The following is an 18,781-nucleotide window of genomic DNA, read 5'->3' as shown; positions in this document are numbered from 1 at the left end:
GTGATATAATCACACTTTAACATTAGGCATTTCTAGCTATCAACTTCTTTAACAACGAGCGTGATATTTCTATTGATCGCTTTGATTTCAATCGTTTGGTTTAAGTCGGACGCTTCATCAAACTTGGTTCTCTGAACCACGTAACCTACTCATCGTAGTCGGACTCAATGGGATATGACCACTAGGGTCGGGATAACAACAATCTTCTTAGTCATTACCGAAAGGATGGTAACGACACACTAGAATAAAACGAAATCATTTACTAGCTTCTTGGTAACCTTGTGACTTTCCCTGATCCAAGTGTGAGTCCTGTGCTTCCGGTAGTATAGGCCTCTACTACCATTCACACCTACTCATACTCGTCCCAAGTATTGTCTCGCAGTTTCCCAAGTCACTATGCAGCAAATCACACAACAATTTAACACACCAGATAACAAAACGAAGATTTTATTATTTCTTGAAACTATTACATAGGTGTTCAAGTTCACCCTAGACTATGTCTCTAATAGGCTACATCATAAAATACTATGGCTACTACATAACTTGATCTTCTGATATGAAGTCCTCATCCTTGATTCCTTGCACGGTTTTCTGCTTCGTCGAGGATCATGTAAAATGCCCTTGGCCTTGGTGGCGTTTCTGGTCTTGCTGCTATATTTTTCCTTGGGCAGTCTCTGGACATGTGCCCCTTGCCTCCACATTCGTAGCATACTGTATCATTATGTGTGCAGTCCTTGGAATAGTGACCAGTCCTCCCACACTTGTAACAAGTCACTTCTTCGTTGCACTTCCCACCATGCTTCTTCTTGCATTTATCACACCATCTCGCTTCACCTCCATCTCCTCCTCCAAGCTTTGATAATTTGCTTTCCTCGTTGGACCTTGAAGATCCTTCAAACTTCCGCTTCTCTCATGCCTTATCTTTTTCTAGACCCTTTTCTCTTATTTGGGCCTCTACGTTCTTAGCTGCCCTAACAGCTGTTTTCAAGGTAGTTGCCATTTTGACCATTGGGCCAAAGTCAGTGGATAATCCGTTAGCAAACCTATCAATCTTGGAGAGTTCAGTAGGCACCAAGTAGGGGAATAGCTTCATCCTCTCAGTGAATGCGGTGGCATACTCATCAACACTCATCTTCCCTTTCTTCAGGTTCTGAAACTCATTGTTTAGGTCTATCAGATCTATCTCCGAGCAGTACTGCATTTTCAACTGTTCCAGGAACTCCTCCCATGACATCCTTATGGCTTCTCCTCGTGGCATCGTATCTGCTAATAGCTTCCACCAGCTCAAGACTCCAGTTTTCAGTTGTCTTACGGCGAAGACGGTCCTCTGTTTCTCGCTACAGTCGGAGCTCTCAAACACCATTTCCATCTCGGAGATCCAATCCATAATCTCAACCGGCTTTGGGCTTCCTAAGAGACTTGGTGGTTTCGCACCCAAGAAATTCTTGTACATCCGCCCATCCTTTTTGTTTCTCCCTTCTGGGCCATCTCTTTGCTCACCTTGAGTCCCTACTTGGCTCACTTGGCGGCTGTAGTTCCCTTCCTCAGATTGCTCGGGAATTGGCTCCGTCAGTTCAACATGTACGGTAGGTTCGTCCCTATTCAACATCCGTCTCATTTCTTCCCTTTGTTCAAATTTAACAGTAGGAGGCGTTTAGACTGTTAAATGACCACGAAGAATTCGTAACTCCTTCATACGAACTCCGTTTTCGTCCATCTTTTTACCGTTGAGTTCCTATTAATGAGATCTTCAACTCTCATTTAGGTCGTGTAAGCCAAAAACCGCTCGAACTAAAATTCGAGTTTCAGGTCGTGCACTGCTAAGCCGAATCTTAGAAAAATCATAACTTCCTCATACGAAGTCAGATTTGGGCGTTCTTTTTATCGACGCTCTTAGTTTAACATATTCTACAACTTTCGTTTAGATTTCTAAGGCTAAATCTCGCTCTATCATAAATTCACTATTTACGCTTCCCGGTGCCGTGCCGGTTTTGCCGTAAAATTTCGACGAGCCATAACTTCTTCGTTATAACTCGGATTTCGGCGTTCTTTATATGTACGGAAACCTTGTGACATATTTTAAAACTTGATTAATATTATTTATTTTAAATAACCTTTTGTCGAAAAGTCATTTTCGACCCCTATTGCCTCTAAATTGACTAGCCCGGATTTACGGGCGTTACATCTCAGGTCCTCAACTTTTCTTTTAAATAAATCAATTTGTTCCCGAAGAAATTTAATTGTATCTTCACTAGATAGTGTACATGAAACTTCACATGATTGAGAACCTGAAACTTCATTGACCAAGATGTTTGCAGAACTCATTGTATTTCCACACTTCAAAGCGTCAAGCTCTTCAATTACATCAGCAATACTAAGACGATTGAGATCTTTTGTTTTCTTGAAGATAGCCACGTTCATATCCCACGATTTCGGAAGTGAATTCAATAGTTTTTTGTTTATCTCAGATTTGGACAAGAAGATCCCAGCTATATTCATCTCAGTAGTGAGTGTGGTAAATCGCTGCAACTGAGTTTCAAGGGTTTCTCCAGGCATATAATCAAAAATGTTGAAATTTTGTCTTAACATATCCTGACGACTCTCTTCCATGTTTTCAACTCCCTCGTAGACCTTAAAATCGATTAAAAAACACAACTAGAAGCTAAATTAAAACTTAAAAGTCAAATTAAAAAAAAAAACAAACTCAAAAGTCAAACATGAAAAAGTCAACCTTGAAAAAATCAAACTTGAAAGTCAAACCAAAAAGTTAAATTTTAAAATTTTAAAAATTAAACGAAAAAAGTCAACGTTTAAAGTCAAAGGTCAAACTTGAAAGTCAAAGTCAAAATTTGAAATAAAAAGTCAAAAATAAAAACAATTTATTATTATTATTATTTTATTATTATTATTATTATTATTATTATTATTATTATTATTATTATTATTATTATTATTATTATTATTTTGGATGAAAATAAAATTTAAAACTAAAAAAATTGAATTTTGGGTTAAAAGTGTCTAAAATGCAAAATTAGAACCGAGAAAGAAGCTTTATGAATTGAATTCGGAAGGGAAGTAACAAAGGGTCTTCTAGCCGAGTTGGTAAGCCTCGAGGTTCAGTTGGCATGAGACCCTGGTTCGATCCACGGCACCTCCGAAATTCCGATTTTTATATCTGTGCCAAGCGAGGCTGGTTCTTGCGAGTCTGCTGCTTGCGAGGCCAAGGTACGAGGCCGAGAACTCAGAAGCCGGAAACGTGCGAGACCGAGCCGCAAACTGCTGAGCCGTATACTCCGAGCCGAGGCCGCAAACCTCGGGCTAACTCCTCGGAAACGCTAGCTGCTGGCCGCCACCCCTCGCAAGCGAGGCTGGTTCTTGCGAGTCTGCTGCTTGCGAGGCCAAGGTACGAGGCCGAGAACTCAGAAGCCGGAAACGTGCGAGACCGAGCCGCAAACTGCTGAGCCGTATACTCCGAGCCGAGGCCGCAAACTGCTGAGCCGTATACTCCTCGGAAACGCTAGCTGCTGGCCGCCACCCCTCGCAGGTTACAACCAAAAACAGTGATTTTTGCTTTTTTTTCTTCCAAAACTCGATCAAAAACCCTTTTTTATGAAAAACACAAAGAACAAACCCCCCCTTATTTTTCAAAGATATATCCAAAAGCGCAAGAATATTTCGAAAATAAGATAAAATAATGATCCAAATCTGACAAAATTAACTGATACAACCAGACTCTGATACCAATTATAAGTCCCTAATCTGCCCGTGTATCAGTCAGATCCGTTTGATGGTGCGGAATCCCAATCAAACGGATGATACCAGATCACAATAACAAGAGAAGGAGAAGAAGAATATTAAGAATCTTGATTGTATTGATGATATGAATGAAATTCCTTACAATAGATTCTCTCACACAATATGCTCTCTCTTCCTCTCTCTCTCTCTCTCTCTCTCTCTCTCTTTCTCTCTCTCTTGGCCGTATAATCTCTAGGGTTCATCAATCTACTTCTCACCCCAACACCTATATTTATACTTGTAGAACATGGGCCAGATAACATGGGTCGTAAATGGGTTTATGGCCGTAAACTCAACCGTAAACATGACCGAAAACCCCACAATTATTACAGAAAAATAAATTTGCCTAGAAAACTAAAGTATAAACCATATTTTGACCCAACAAAAAATCATCCCAAAAACCGTGAACTCATGCCTATGTATGAGTTTACTCCCCAAGACTAGCCATTATGTGTTTACTCCCCAAATACCCAAAAGAGTAAACTCCAAATTTTCCTTTCAAGTATCATCCCAAAACATATTCAAGATCTTCAAAGTTGTATGTGTTCTAACCATTTCAAGTTGGTTTAACACTTAATCTAGTGTTTGTGCATCCATTCATCCATTCATTTATGTATTTTGTCTAGATTTCCAAAACACCAAGAACACACACTAAGTGTTCTTGGCCTTTTAGCTCAAATCAAGCCTCCTAATAGTAAGTACTTCCATCCTTGAGTGTTATTAAGCTAGTATTACATTTAAACATCAAGAAATTATGCCAAGAACACAAGGTTAGAGGTGTTCACGGTCCAAGAATGTTCTTGGGCCGTAAACACCATAAATGGCACCAAAGTGTGCCTAAGTCCCTTGTTTAGCCCTAGTTTGATGTTTAAGACTTACCTTGACATGTTTAAACCTTCCATTGATGTGTTTAAGCCTTGAAAAACACCAAAGACTAACATTTATAGGTGTTTACGGTTTAGGGATCTCCCAAAACCGTAAACACCCTAAAGTGTGTTTAAATGGGTCATTTTCCTTCCTTAGGCCTAAAAACTAACATAGACAATTACCTAGTTGTGTAAAGGAATTGAAAACATGGCAATACCCTTTTCCATGAGGGTTTACGGTAGTAAACCCAAAGGGAAATGACCATGAGGCCGTAAACTCCCCTAAGGAGTGTTTTTGTTGCCCTAGTCCCTTCCAAAGGCCAAACCACCTAGTAGAAATGCTTCAAAAGGCTTGTTAAACCACAAAACAACACATGGTTAATAGGAGTAGAGTTTACGACCGTAAACTCTAGAGTTTACTTCCGTAAACTCCTTAGGTTATGACCATCAAAACCGTAAACTCCAAGGGAGTTTACCCTTAAACTCCAAACACACTAGCCTTTCCCTACAACACTTAGATGCACTCCTTAACACTTATAACACTTATACCAAGTGTTTGTCACGTCCTAGAGTGTCTTGACTTGTTTATTAGTTTTTTAAAGACTAATTGGTTATATACATATGTCCTCGTATGTAATTAGGATCTTTGTGCGTGTCTAAGTCTTCACTTAACACTAAGCACTTATCCGACACTTCCTTCCAATCCACTCGCATCAGGTGAGCTCATACCCCTTAATCAATGTTTTAAATGATTTTAAATGCTTTAATGGGGGAATACAAGTAGAAAACAGTATGTTATTAAATCACTCATATGTTTTTATAACTGTGTTTTCATCCAGTAGATTTCACATACTTCAAAATGTGATGCATGAAATGGTTTTCTGTCTTAAAAATACCTTGTTATCAAAAGTATTACGTTTGAAATGTTTATTAAAATGACATCAATTCATTGTTATTTATTGTTCAAAACTCGTAGATGTCTTACAAAACTATTTTTACCTTCTTGAACAAAACTATATCTATACACTTATGTTCTTATATATGTATTGATGTTATAGTTTTCATCCTTCATTCAGTTTCCCTCACCCTTGTATAGCAGTGGTGTATAAACCTGTTTGGACAATCAATTACCTTCCAGTTAACTATTATAGGGATAGTTAGGAGATACAAAACATTATTCCCATTACAAGGAATCACACAAGAGTCAGTTCATTCATGAGTCTATACCGTTACATTACATCATACATGAGTACGTTTACATAGATACGCTTACATGAGTACGTTTACATATGCTTACATGATACATGAGTACGTTTACATATGCTTACATGATACATGAATACGTTTACATAGAGACGCTTACATGAGTACCTTTACATAGATACATTTTCCTGTATACACTTACATGGATACTTGTACCTAGATTTACGAGGATGATTTATTAGTACCTTCTGTGTAAATTGTCCTGCCTATCCCAGTTCAACGGGATATCTAGATGGGACTAACCATTCTGAATCCCACCTGTTAGCACCAGTGGTAGATGAACATCTTCGGATGCCTACGGTTATTACTTATATTAGGGGTACCTTTACGGGACTAACCATTCCTTGGGCCTACTGTTCGCTACAGAGGTTGATGAACATCTACAGATGCCTACGGTTAATACTTATACTAGGAGTACCTTTACAGGACTAACCCTTCCTCCCACCTGCTTCAGCTACAAAGGACAATTGAACAATCTACGGATGTTCAAAGGTTATACATTTCGCTAATCGCGATGTCATGTTAATACTAATACAAAAGGATAACACTTACATGGTTATATTTTTCCTATTACCTTATTTTGTGATACATTCACATAAACGTTGAGTTAGACTAAGTATTGTTAGTAATAGTCAAAAAGAAGGAAAACCATCTTTGTTTTAGCAAAACACACGAGTCTTGGTAGAAGACTACTTACATAACACACGAGTCTTGGGAGAAGACTACTTACATAATATTTAAGTCTTGGTAGAAGGCTACTTACATAATATTTAAGTCTTGGTAGAAGGCTACTCATTATACTAATAGAAATCATAGGGATTTGCTAGAGTATTCAAACATTTTCAACTGCTTTCAAACAAACCACACTTATACAGTCATTTTCTAAAGGTTTCTAAGTCATTACCTTACAGTTTACAAATCAAAGACACATTAATACTTATGAATTCACCAACTTTACGCTGATACTCGCTTTCAAAATAACTTGTATTCTCAAGTCGCCAGTTAGACAGGTACGATGGCCAGGTTTCGAGAAGACGGAGCACAGACAAGTCTCGTCTTTTATTTTGATTACTTATTTTGATGTCTTATTACAATAAAAGAACACACATGTATTAAAACTTTACTTTTAGAGCAATGGATGATGTTGTTGCTTGTTTACTACTTTACACTATTGTGATACTGTACATGACGTCCTCCGCCCCTGAACCTTTCCGTCGTTCTTGGTTTTGGGGCGTGACACTAAATCTCAGTTTGTATGCGTTAACTTGAAGTATAAATGGCTTTTGGATCAAGATCTAAGTCTTAAAGAGTTAGGTTTTGAGCTAAACCAATTAAAGAAGGCTATTAACGGGTAAAGTTGGAAACTTTACCCTTAAAAGGACATTTTCAGTATTTAGATGAAGTATGGAGCATAGATTAGAATGATAGGAGCTTAATCTATTAAGATGGCTTAACAGATTGAAGAACTCGTCGAGTCCATAGAGGAATTCGACGAGTTTGGTCGAAGTGTCCCAATTCTATAAATGAAAAAACTCAACGAGTTCAAGGATGACTCGACGAGTTAACTGGAGAAGTCTCGATTCTGTGGATAGGGAGTAACTTGATGAGTTGAGAAAGAACTCGACGAGTTGGATAGCGATTTCAAGATTTATGATTCATGGAACTCGGTAAGTTGATGGACCAACTCGGCGAGTTGAGTCAACCCAGAATGTTGACTTTGACCAGGGTGTTGACTTTGACTTTGACTAAAGTTGACCCTTATGGGGTTATGAGTATGAAAGGGTAATTAAAGGATATATTTTATGTGCATGAGTTTGAGTGGAGTTGATTTCAGAGCCGATGGCAGTTAAACTACTTTACGACATTCAAGGGGAGTTACCTTCCAGTAGAAGTGGGTCGAAGGTTCCAATGCCAGCCCACTAGTAGTTGATTATAGTTGAGACGATTGTATCTGTGATAATTGTCTGGTATGTCACTAATGGTTATGCTTTATGTGATAGTGGTAGGATGGGTAGGTTAGACCCCGTAGCCGGTTAAGATAAACCTGAGGGTAGGTCTGGCACCGAGATATGCTTGGTAGTATGTTTATGCTATGTATTATATGGTAGTGGTAGGGGTGAAATAGTCCCAGTAGCCGGTTGAGATAAACTGAAGGGTAGGTCACACACCCATATATGCCTAGTAGGGTAGGTCGGGCACCCATATATGCTTGGAAGGGTAGGTCGAGCACAGTGGCAGAGCTTCAACATATATATATATATATATATATATATATATATATATATATATATATATATATATATATATATATATATATATATATATATATATTTGGGGGGGGGGGGGGGGCGGAAAATATAATGTGTATAAAAATTGGTGAACAGAGGGGGGGGGGGGCAAAGCCAAAATTTTATATTTTTGGGCCTAATATCAAAGTATAGGGACTATTTCTAATAAAAAAATACGGAGGGGCCACAACCCCTCCTGGCCCTAACAATCCTCCGCCCATGGTCGAGCACCTAGATATGCTTGACAGGATAGGTCGGACACCCAACTATACCTGATAGGGTAGGCCGGGCACCCAGATATGCCTGACCGTATGTGATTATGTGGTATGATGGGGGAACTCACTAAGCTTTTTGCTTACAGTTTTCAATTTTGGTTTCAGGTACTTCCTCTTCAAAGGGAAAGGAGCCGACATGATTGCAGCGCATCACACCATGATTTCCGCACATGAGATGTAACAACCCAGATTCCCAGGTATTGTTCATTTATTTATTTTGATAATTTGTGGGGAGAACTCAGCGAGTTGGAGCCTAGACTCGCCGAGTAAGATCGCGGATTTGGACGCGGGTTCGCGTCTGGACTCGGCGAGTCCACGATGTTTAATGAAACCCTAATTTCCCGGTCCTAAGCCCTATTTAAAGGACCTTATGGCCCTTCATTGGGGCTACCTTGACCTTGAGAGCACCTAAACAGCTGAGAGTTCTTGTGAGTGAGATAAGAGGCCATTATTCACGAATTTTGTGTGTATTTGCAAGAAAGGAAGGGAAAATCAAGCTAGGAGAGTTGGGGAGCTTGGATCTACTTCCATTTCGTCAGAGGAAGCTTCTTGAGGTATCATTCAGAGCTTATTCTCGTGTTTTTGTTGTTATGGTCAAATCTAGGGTTTCTTCATGCCTTATTTGCCTTGTATTTGGAGTGTGAGAGGTCCCATGGGGATATGGTACCTAGATCTGGACCTTAGTAGGTCCAGAGAGTCCCAAATGCCATGTTTTATGTCCTTCCTTTTGGGTTGGAGACTAGGGTTGCCATCTTGGAGGTCATTTCTTCAAAAGGAGCCTTGTAGGTGTTGCATGGTAGCCAAGACTGTGACTTTACGTGATGAATGAGCTTGGGAGGGCCAGATCTATGAGTTGATGGAGCGGATCTGACCTCAGAAGTGAGATTGAGTTGATGCATGGCATGGACTCGCCGAGTCCGAAGAACAGACTCGGTGAGTAGCATGAAGATTGTCCTAAACCACTCAGCGAGTGGTCTTGCCGAGTTAAGGGTTGACTCAGTGAGTCAGGGAGAGTTAGAGAGGGTTGACAGGTGGACTGAGTCGAGCTGGAACTCGCGAGTTGAGTCATGGTGGCCCCACGATTCATGCCAGGTGGGACTCGTCGAGTTGGGGGTGTACTCGACGTGTCAGGAGAGGATCCTAGAGAGTCAGTGAACACGTATAGACTCGCCGAGTCGCCCTAGTGCACTCGCCGAGTCCGGTCAAAGTTGACCGTTGACTGTTGACCAGAGTTGACCAGTGTTGACTTGATAGGGGTAGTCACCTTAGTGGTAAAAGTGTTAATTAGAGATATATGATGTTATAGGAGGATTATAGCTCGAAGGATCGAGCACGAGTGATTTCCAGGATTCGTGAGTTATCGAGATATACGAGGTGAGTCTTCTCACTATACTTTACCTTGAGTAGGTAATCAGAGTTATGTGACAGAGTATTTGTATGTTGTATGTATGTTATGTGTTGTACTGCATCATTTCTATGTGATTATACTGTGCATGTTTATAGAGTTGGAACCGGAAGGTTCCCAAAGTTAGAACCAGTGGGTTCACAGAGTAGGGTCTACGGACCCACAGAGTTATAGCCTCAAGTGGCTAATATGTGTTATGTGTGGTATATTGGGGAACTCACTAAGCTTTGTGCTTACAGTGTTAGTGTTGTTTGTTTCAGGTACTAGTGATGACCGTGGGAAGGCGCCGGCTTGATCTGTACACACGCATGGGATTTTTATGATATGTGATCTTGGGATTTTGTATGATATGGATTGGAGTTTTAAAACTTGATGTTTTATGAAAATTAAATGAAAATGTTTTTATATTATGCGAAAAATTATTTTTAAATTCACGGTGTTACAATTTGGTATCAGAGCCTTGGTTTGAGGGATTCGAGTACACCTTCGGGCGTATTTGAACTCAAACTGAGGATTTGAGAAGTATTTTCAAAAAGAGTAAAAGATGTTGGAAAAAAACGCAGAGCAGAGTGTGTGTACGATCGGCCCGCGCCCGAACTGTGATTTCCCAAAATACCCTCATGTTATGTGATATTGATACTGATATGATGTATTCGCATGCTAGAGTAGGCTAGGTATTCCTATTAGGACTAGAGTGGCCTGATTTGTGATGCCTTAGCCTAGGAGGAGGTGAGCTGCTATGAGATGCTTGAGAGTGAGTAGGTAGCAGCGAGGGGTTTATGAGAGATCTATTAGAGAGTAGCATATGGATGATAGAGGACTTGGAATTTGGGATCCGAAGAAGAGGACTTGGGGTGTATTCTGATACGGTGCGGACGGTAGTATTGGGCCCGTACTACTGAAAGCACCGGAGCGGTGTACGGCCCAAGTAAGAATCTTTGGAATACCAAGGATCAAGGAGGGATGAGTTGTCGAGTGTGAGTATGCTCGAATGGGTTCTAATTTATCGTATGTTGTATTTCAGAGGTAGATCATGGTGAGGACACGTTTGATGCCCGAGAGCAGCGATACCAGTGATGAGGAGATCCGCCGGATCATCCACGAGGAGGTGGCTGCGGCCATCAGGGCAGAGATACTAGAGATGTTCGGGTCTATTAAGACCACGCTAATTGAGACCTTTGACGAGCTTTATGCCGCTCTTTCTGAGGCTGCTGTTGCAGCGGTCACCGCAGCTATTGCTGCCGCGAGGCCGCAAGGTGGTGATGCGTTGCTGTTCCGGGAGTTCAGCAACACAAAACCACCAGAGTTTGATGGGAACCAGGACCCGGTGGTAGCTATGAGGTGGATTTCTGACATAGAGGGGTGTTTCTTCACTTGCTCATCTCCTGAGCATTTGAAGGTTCGGTTCGCGCTGAACCAGCTTCGCTTGGGAGCGAAGGACTGGTGGATGTTTGTGACGACGCACTTTACGCCTGCTGAGCTTGCGGCAGTGACCTGGGAGAGGTTCACTGCCATGTTCCGAGATGAGTACGTTCCCCAGGTGGAGAGGGAGCGTTTGGCCTAGGAGTTTCTGACCCTCAAGCAGGGTACTGAGTCGGTTATAGCGATTACCAGGATGTTCCATGAGAGGGCGATGTTCTGCCCTGAGCACGTGTCCACTGAGCAGGCACGTATGAGCCAATATCTGAGTATCTTGAGGCGAGACATTCAGGAGTTCGCGGCGAACTCCTCATACCGGACATTTGCTGAGCTTCAGGAAAATGCCCGGAAGAGGGAGATTGAGCTAGAGACTCAGACCAGGGAGGAGGCGGAGTCTCAGGGGAGGGATCGGCGACCGGCACAGTCTCAGCCGGCAGCCAAGCGGGCCAAGCCCGCTGATCCCAAACCAGGGAGCCAGAAGGGCCGCACTTGTGGAAAGTGTGGCAAGGGTCATGATGGGGTCTGTAGAGCGGGATCTTGCTACAAGTGTGGCAAGGAGGGGCACATGGCCAAGGACTGCCCCAAGAGGTTTGCGGTGTGTTTTCATTGCAATCAGGCCGGACACCGGAAGGCAGAGTGTCCGCAGTTGCGAGGATCATCTTAGGGAGCACCTCAGGGATCTGCCCCTGCCGCCATCAGAGCTACAGAGAGTCGGCCAGTGAAGGCCGAGGCGCCAAGGGCACGAGGGAGAGCTTTTCAGCTGACCGCGGAGGAGGTCCGTGCAGCGCCCGATGTCGTGGCTGGTATGTATTCTTTCGTATATTTATTTTTGATGTTGAGATATTATGCTTATATTATGTTGTGCGTAGGTACTTTTCTTGTGAATTTTGTACCTGCCTTGGTGTTATTTGACTCGGGTGCGAGTCGGTCTTTTGTATCTTTGGCCTTTAGTCAGCATATCAATGTTAGTCGTGAGGCGTTGAGTCGGCCTCTGAGAGTGTCCATAGCTGATGAGAGGGTGATATATGCCACGGAGGTTCTCTACGGGTGCGTAGTCGAGATTTTTGATGTTGAGTTCCCGATTGATCTGATTCCTATTGCGATGGGTGATGTCTGTTTCATTGTGGGCATGGACTGGTTGAGCAGATTCGGTGCGGTTATCGACTGCGAGCGACAGCTGGTGACCATACGAGACCCTAGTGGGGGAGTTCTTTCGGTGTACGACGAGGGTACACGTTCAGGATCAGCGTTTTGTTCGGCCGCTAGGGAGAGGCAGTGTTTACAGCAGGGTTGTAAGGGTTTTGTGGCGTATGTGATGGATACATGGGTGGATTCCGAGATGCCGAGTTCAGTTGAGGAGGTTCCAGTGGTGCGTGACTTCCCGGATGTATTTCCCGAGGAGTTGTCGGGTGTGCCTCCTGTGAGGCAAGTGGAGTTCAGTATCGATTTGGTTCCGGGGGCCGCGCCTATCGCTAAGGTGCCTTATCGTCTTGCACCTCTAGAGATGAAAGAGTTATCCTCGCAGCTTCAGGAGCTGCTGGGAAAGGGGTTCATTCGGCCGAGCAGCTCGCCGTGGGGGGCGCCTATCCTGTTCGTCAAGAAGAAGGATGGTTCACACCGGATGTGCATTGATTACCGGGAGTTGAACAAGCTGACGGTCAAGAACCGTTACCCGTTGCCGAGGATCGACGATTTGTTTGATCAGTTGCAAGGAGCATCTTGGTTCTCCAAGATCGACTTGAGGTCTGATATCATCAGGTGAGGGTGCGAGATGAGGACGTCCAGAAGATAGCGTTCAGGACGCGTTATGGGCATTATGAGTTTGTGGTGATGCCTTTCGGGCTCACCAATGCCCCGGCAGTGTTCATGGATCTCATGAACCGAGTGTGTAGGCCGATGCTGGATCGGTCGGTGATTGTATTTATCGATGACACTCTGGTATATTCGAGATCTAGAGAGCAGCATGAGGAGCATTTGAGAGAGGTTCTCGGAGTTCTGAGATCGGAGAGGCTTTATGCCAAATTCTCCAAGTGTGATTTCTGGTTGCGGGAGGTCCAGTTTTTAGGACATCTCGTTAACCAGGAAGGGATATTGCTCGATCCGGCCAAGGTTGAGGCGGTGATGAGTTGGGAGGTGCCGAGGTCACCCTCCGAGATCAGGAGTTTCCTGGGGTTGGCAGGGTATTATCGGAGGTTTATCAAGGATTTCTCGAAGATCGCAGTGCCACTCACCAGATTGACCCGGAAGGGTGTTGCTTTTTCATGGGGTCCCGAGCAGCAGGCCTCCTTTGAGACACTTCGCCAAAGGTTGTGCGAAGCCCCAGTGTTAGCCCTCCCGGAAGGGATGGAGGACTTTGTGGTGTACTGTGATGCATCGATTTTGGGGTTGGGAGTAGTGCTGATGCAGAGAGGGCATGTGATAGCATATGCATCGAGGCAGCTGAAGCCTCATGAGACGAGATATCCCACCCATGATCTAGAGTTGGGGGCAGTGGTGTTCGCCCTCAAGATTTGGCGTCACTACTTGTATGGGGTTCGGTGTACGATATACACGGACCATAAGAGCTTGAAGTATTTGATGGATCAGCCCAACCTGAATATGCGTCAGAGAAGGTGGTTGGATGTGGTCAAGGATTATGATTGTGAGATCCTGTACCACCCAGGCAAGGCTAATGTGGTAGCCGATGCATTAAGCCGCAGGGCAGAGAGCACCCCGCTGCGGGATGTATGTTTGAGATTGACTGTGATAGCTCCAGTGTTGGACGTCATTCGTGCGGCACAGGCCGAGGCTGTGCAACCTGAGATGCAGAAGAGGGAACGGGTTGTTGGTTTGGTTTCAGAGTTCGTTACCGATGGTCGGGGGCTTATGACATTTCAAGGGCGTATGTGGGTACCGTTTGTGGGAGGATCACGTACCATTTTGATGGAGGAGGCGCATCGGTCGAAATTTTCGATCCATCCGGGGGCCACTAAGATGTATTTGGATCTGAGAAAGGAGTATTGGTGGCCCTATATGAAGAGGGATGTCGCGTGGTTTGTTGAGAGGTGCTTGACCTGCCGTAGGGTTAAGGCCGAGCACCAGAGGCCGCATGCTAAGTTGCAGCCATTGGAGGTTCCCGAATGGAAGTGGGAACAGATCACTATGGATTTCATCACCAAATTGCCAAGGACTGCCAGAGAAGTTGATGCAATTTGGGTGATTGTGGAAAGATTGACGAAGAGCGCTCACTTCCTTGCTATCAGCGAGAGTTCTTCAGCAGAGAAATTGGCGGAGGTGTATGTGAGGGAAGTGGTATCTCGGCATGGGGTGCCGATCTCGATTGTTTCAGACCGTGATGTGTGCTTCACTTCCAGATTCTGGAAGAAGTTTCATGAGGAGTTGGGTACTAGACTGCATTTTAGTACAGCATATCATCCCCAGACAGACGGTCAGAGTGAGCGGACGATTCAGATTGGATTTCGGGGTTAGCTGGGATGCATATTTGCCCTTGGCAGAGTTTTCCTACAACAACAGCCATCATTCGAGCATTGGTATGCCACCCTTTGAGCTGTTGTATGGGAGGAGGTGTCGGACCCCCATTTGTTAGGGAGAGGTTGGACAGCGGGTGATGGGCAGTACGGAGATCGTGCTTCAGACGTCAGAGCAGATCCAGCAGGTCAGACAGAGGTTGTTGACCGCTCAGAGCCGACAGAAGAGTTATGCAGACAGACGCCGGTCCGAGCTTGAGTTTCAGGTCGGCGACCTTGTACTCCTGAAAGTCTCTCCTTGGAAAGGGGTGATTCGATTCAGGAAGAGGGGCAAGTTAGGGCCCCGATATATTGGTCCTTTCCGTGTGATCGCGAGGGTAGGCTGGGTAGCCTATCGTTTGGAGTTGCCAGCAGAGTTGGGACAGATTCACGACACTTTCCATGTATCGCAACTGAGGAAGTGTATAACCGACGAGTCGGCAGTGGTTCCATTAGAGGATATTCAGGTGGATGCGAGCCTGAATTATGCTGAGAGACCAGTGGCCATGAGAGATCGGAAAATCAAGGTTCTGAGGAACAAGGAGGTACCCCTGGTTTTGGTTCAATGGCAGCATCGGAAGGGGTCCGAGATGACTTGGGAACCGGAGCGTGAGATGCGTGAGCAGCATCCAGAGTTATTTGCAGAGCAAGACTTCGAGGGAGAAGTCTAGTTCTAGTGGGGGAGAATTGTAACAGCCCAGATTCCCAGGTATTGTTCATTTATTTATTTTGATAATTTGTGAGGAGAAATCGGCGAGTTAGAGCCTAGACTCGTCGAGTAAGATCGCGGATTTGGACGCGGGTTCGCGTCTGGACTCGGCGAGTCCAAGGAATGGACTCGGTGAGTCCGCGCTGTTTAATGAAACCCTAATTTCCCGGTCCTAAGCCCTATTTAAAGGACCTTATGGCCCTTCATTGCGGCTACCTTGACCTTGAGAGCACCTAAACAACTGAGAGTTCTTGTGAGTGAGATAAGAGGCCATTATTCACCAATTTTGTGTGTATTTGCAAGAAAGGAAGGGGAAAATCAAGCTAGGAGAGTTGGGGAGCTTGGATCTACTTCCATTTCGTCAGAGGAAGCTTCTTGAGGTATCATTCAGAGCTTATTCTCGTGTTTTTGTTGTTATGGTCAAATCTAGGGTTTCTTCATGCCTTGTTTGCCTTGTATTTGGAGTGTGAGAGGTCCCATGGGGATATGGTACCTAGATCTGGACCTTAGTAGGTCCAGAGAGTCCCAAATGCCATGCTTTATGTCCTTCCTTTTGGGTTGGAGACTAGGGTTTCCATCTTGGAGGTCATTTCTTCAAAAGGAGCCTTGTAGGTGTTGCATGGTAGCCAAGACTGTGACTTTACGTGATGAATGAGCTTGGGAGGGCCAGATCTATGAGTTGATGGAGCGGATCTGACCTCAGAAGCGAGATTGAGTTGATGCATGGCATGGACTCGCCGAGTCCGAAGAACAGACTCTTCGGACTCGGCGAGTAACATGAAGATTGTCCTAAACCACTCAGCGAGTGGTCTTGCCGAGTTAAGGGTTGACTCAGTGAGTCAGGGAGAGTTAGAGAGGGTTGACAGGTGGACTGAGTCGAGCTGGAACTCGCTGAGTTGTTCTTGAGACTCGGCGAGTTGAGTCGTGGTGGCCCCGCGATTCATGCCAGGTGGGACTCGTCGAGTTGGGGGTGTACTCGACGTGTCAGGAGAGGATCCTAAAGAGTCAGTGAACACGCATAGACTCGCCGAGTCGCCCTAGTGCACTCGCCGAGTCCAGTCAAAGTTGACCGTTGACTGTTGACCAGTGTTGACTTGATAGGGGTAGTCAACCTTAGTGGTAAAAGTGTTAATTAGAGATATATGATGTTATAGGAGGATTATAGCTCGAAGGATCGAGCACGAGTGATTTCCAGGATTCGCGAGTTATCGAGATATACGAGGTGAGTCTTCTCACTATACTTTACCTTGAGTAGGTAATCAGAGTTATGTGACAGAGTATTTGTATGATGTATGTATGTTATGTGTTGTACTGCATCATTTCTATGTGATTATGCTGTGCATGTTTATAGAGTTGGAACCGGAAGGTTCCCAGAGTTAGAACCAGTGGGTTCACAGAGTAGGGTCTACGGACCCACAGAGTTATAGCCTCGAGTGGCTAATATGTGTTATGTGTGGTATATTGGGGAACTCACTAAGCTTTGTGCTTACAGTGTTAGTGTTGTTTGTTTCAGGTACTAGTGATGACCGTGGGAAGGCGCCGGCTTGATTTGTACACACGCATGGGATTTTTATGATATGTGATCTTGGGATTTTGTATGATATGGATTGGAGTTTTAAAACTTGATGTTTTATGAAAATTAAATGAAAATGTTTTTATATTATGCGAAAAATTATTTTTAAATTCACGGTGTTACATGAGATCTTTGGGATTTACACTCTGATGTTGTTTTATCATGATATGTTTTGACTATTGATACTTCGATTTTGTAAAATGGTAGTTTTCAGACAAATGGTTTCATAATTAGTATATTATAAATAAAATTTTTGGTCTTGAATTTTGGGATGTTACAGATTATATCACATTATAACATGAAAGAAGGTATCTTCTATACTAGAGTCTGACTCAAAGATGCCTGAGTCTAGCCACTGCATCATACGATGGAAAGTCATTAGAGCGTGATCTGTTGGTCTTATACAATAGTCAAAGTAAAGACCATATCTTAGTTTAGTTCTGTTCTAAAAGGAGCATGAGTCTCCAATGAAGAAATTTTTTTAGAAGGAAGAGCATGTGCAAGATTGAGCACTGTCACCAGCCAAGAAGTCTATGAGTTATAAACTTAACAGAAAAGACATGAAAGCTACGGTTATTACCTAGGATGGAAAGATAATGTGCAGATTCATTATAAAAGCCTTGTTTTGTTGATGATTCTGAGACATAATCATCCTAAAAGGGGAGATACCTGTAATACCCGCAGATCCAGACTAGTCAATTAAGATATGATAAGCGTTAAAAATGACTTTATGATAAAAGATTATTTTGGATAAATAATGTTAACCAAAGTTATAGTATATGTGGGAAGGATTCTGTACATATAAAGAACGTTGAAATCCGACTTCGTATGAAGAAGTTATGCTTCTTTGAAGTTTCGCGATTAAACCGACACGACTTTACGTATCATGAAAAATGAAATTTTAGTAATTAATTTTTAGCCTAAGTGATATAAATGAAAGTCATAGTAGTCGTTAAACCAAGAGCGTGCATATAGAGAACGTCCAAATCCGACTTTGTTAGAGGAAGTTATGATTTTTCGAAGTTTCAACGCAGCAGTGCGAGCACATAAATCAAAATTCAAATCGGTTGATTGTTAGCCAAAACAATCCAAACGTGAAGTGAAGATCTTGTGAATATGAACTCGTCGATATAAAGACATTCGAGAATAGAGTTCGTATGAAAGAGTTATGAATTTCACATGAACTTTAACAGTCTAAACCAATCTAAATTTGAATTTTTGTTAGAACAAAAATTGGATGTTGAGACCTTAATGAAAATTGTACAGCTCGTTGAAGGGATTTTGAAGTTATAAATAACGTCGAAAACATAGCTCGTATGTGAATGTTATGGCCATCCGAAGATCTACAAAAATTACATTGTGCGGATGACGTGGCGACACTCCGATCCTAAGCAGCATCTCCGATTCTGCATGCCAAAACTCTCTCAAATGACATGAGACTTATATATTTATACTCTGTAGTTGCCACATCGTGGCAATTAGCATGCCACATCGTGATGATCAAGTGAACCCTGGTTTCACCACGTATTACACTCTCCGGCTAAGTGTCTTGGTGACTTTGCCTCATACCACGTCGTGGTGATCATATTGCCACGTGTCACTCTCTGGTTGACATTAGTCTCGATGATTCATTCAATTCCACATTGTGGTTAGTATACCTCCACGTCGTGGTGGTCAAAAGG

The sequence above is a fragment of the Lactuca sativa genome, chromosome 9, assembly GCF_002870075.4.
Source record: "Lactuca sativa cultivar Salinas chromosome 9, Lsat_Salinas_v11, whole genome shotgun sequence".
Lineage (NCBI taxonomy): Eukaryota > Viridiplantae > Streptophyta > Magnoliopsida > Asterales > Asteraceae > Lactuca > Lactuca sativa.
The sequence above is the reverse complement of the archived record's forward strand: the minus strand, read 5'-3'. Positions refer to the sequence as shown.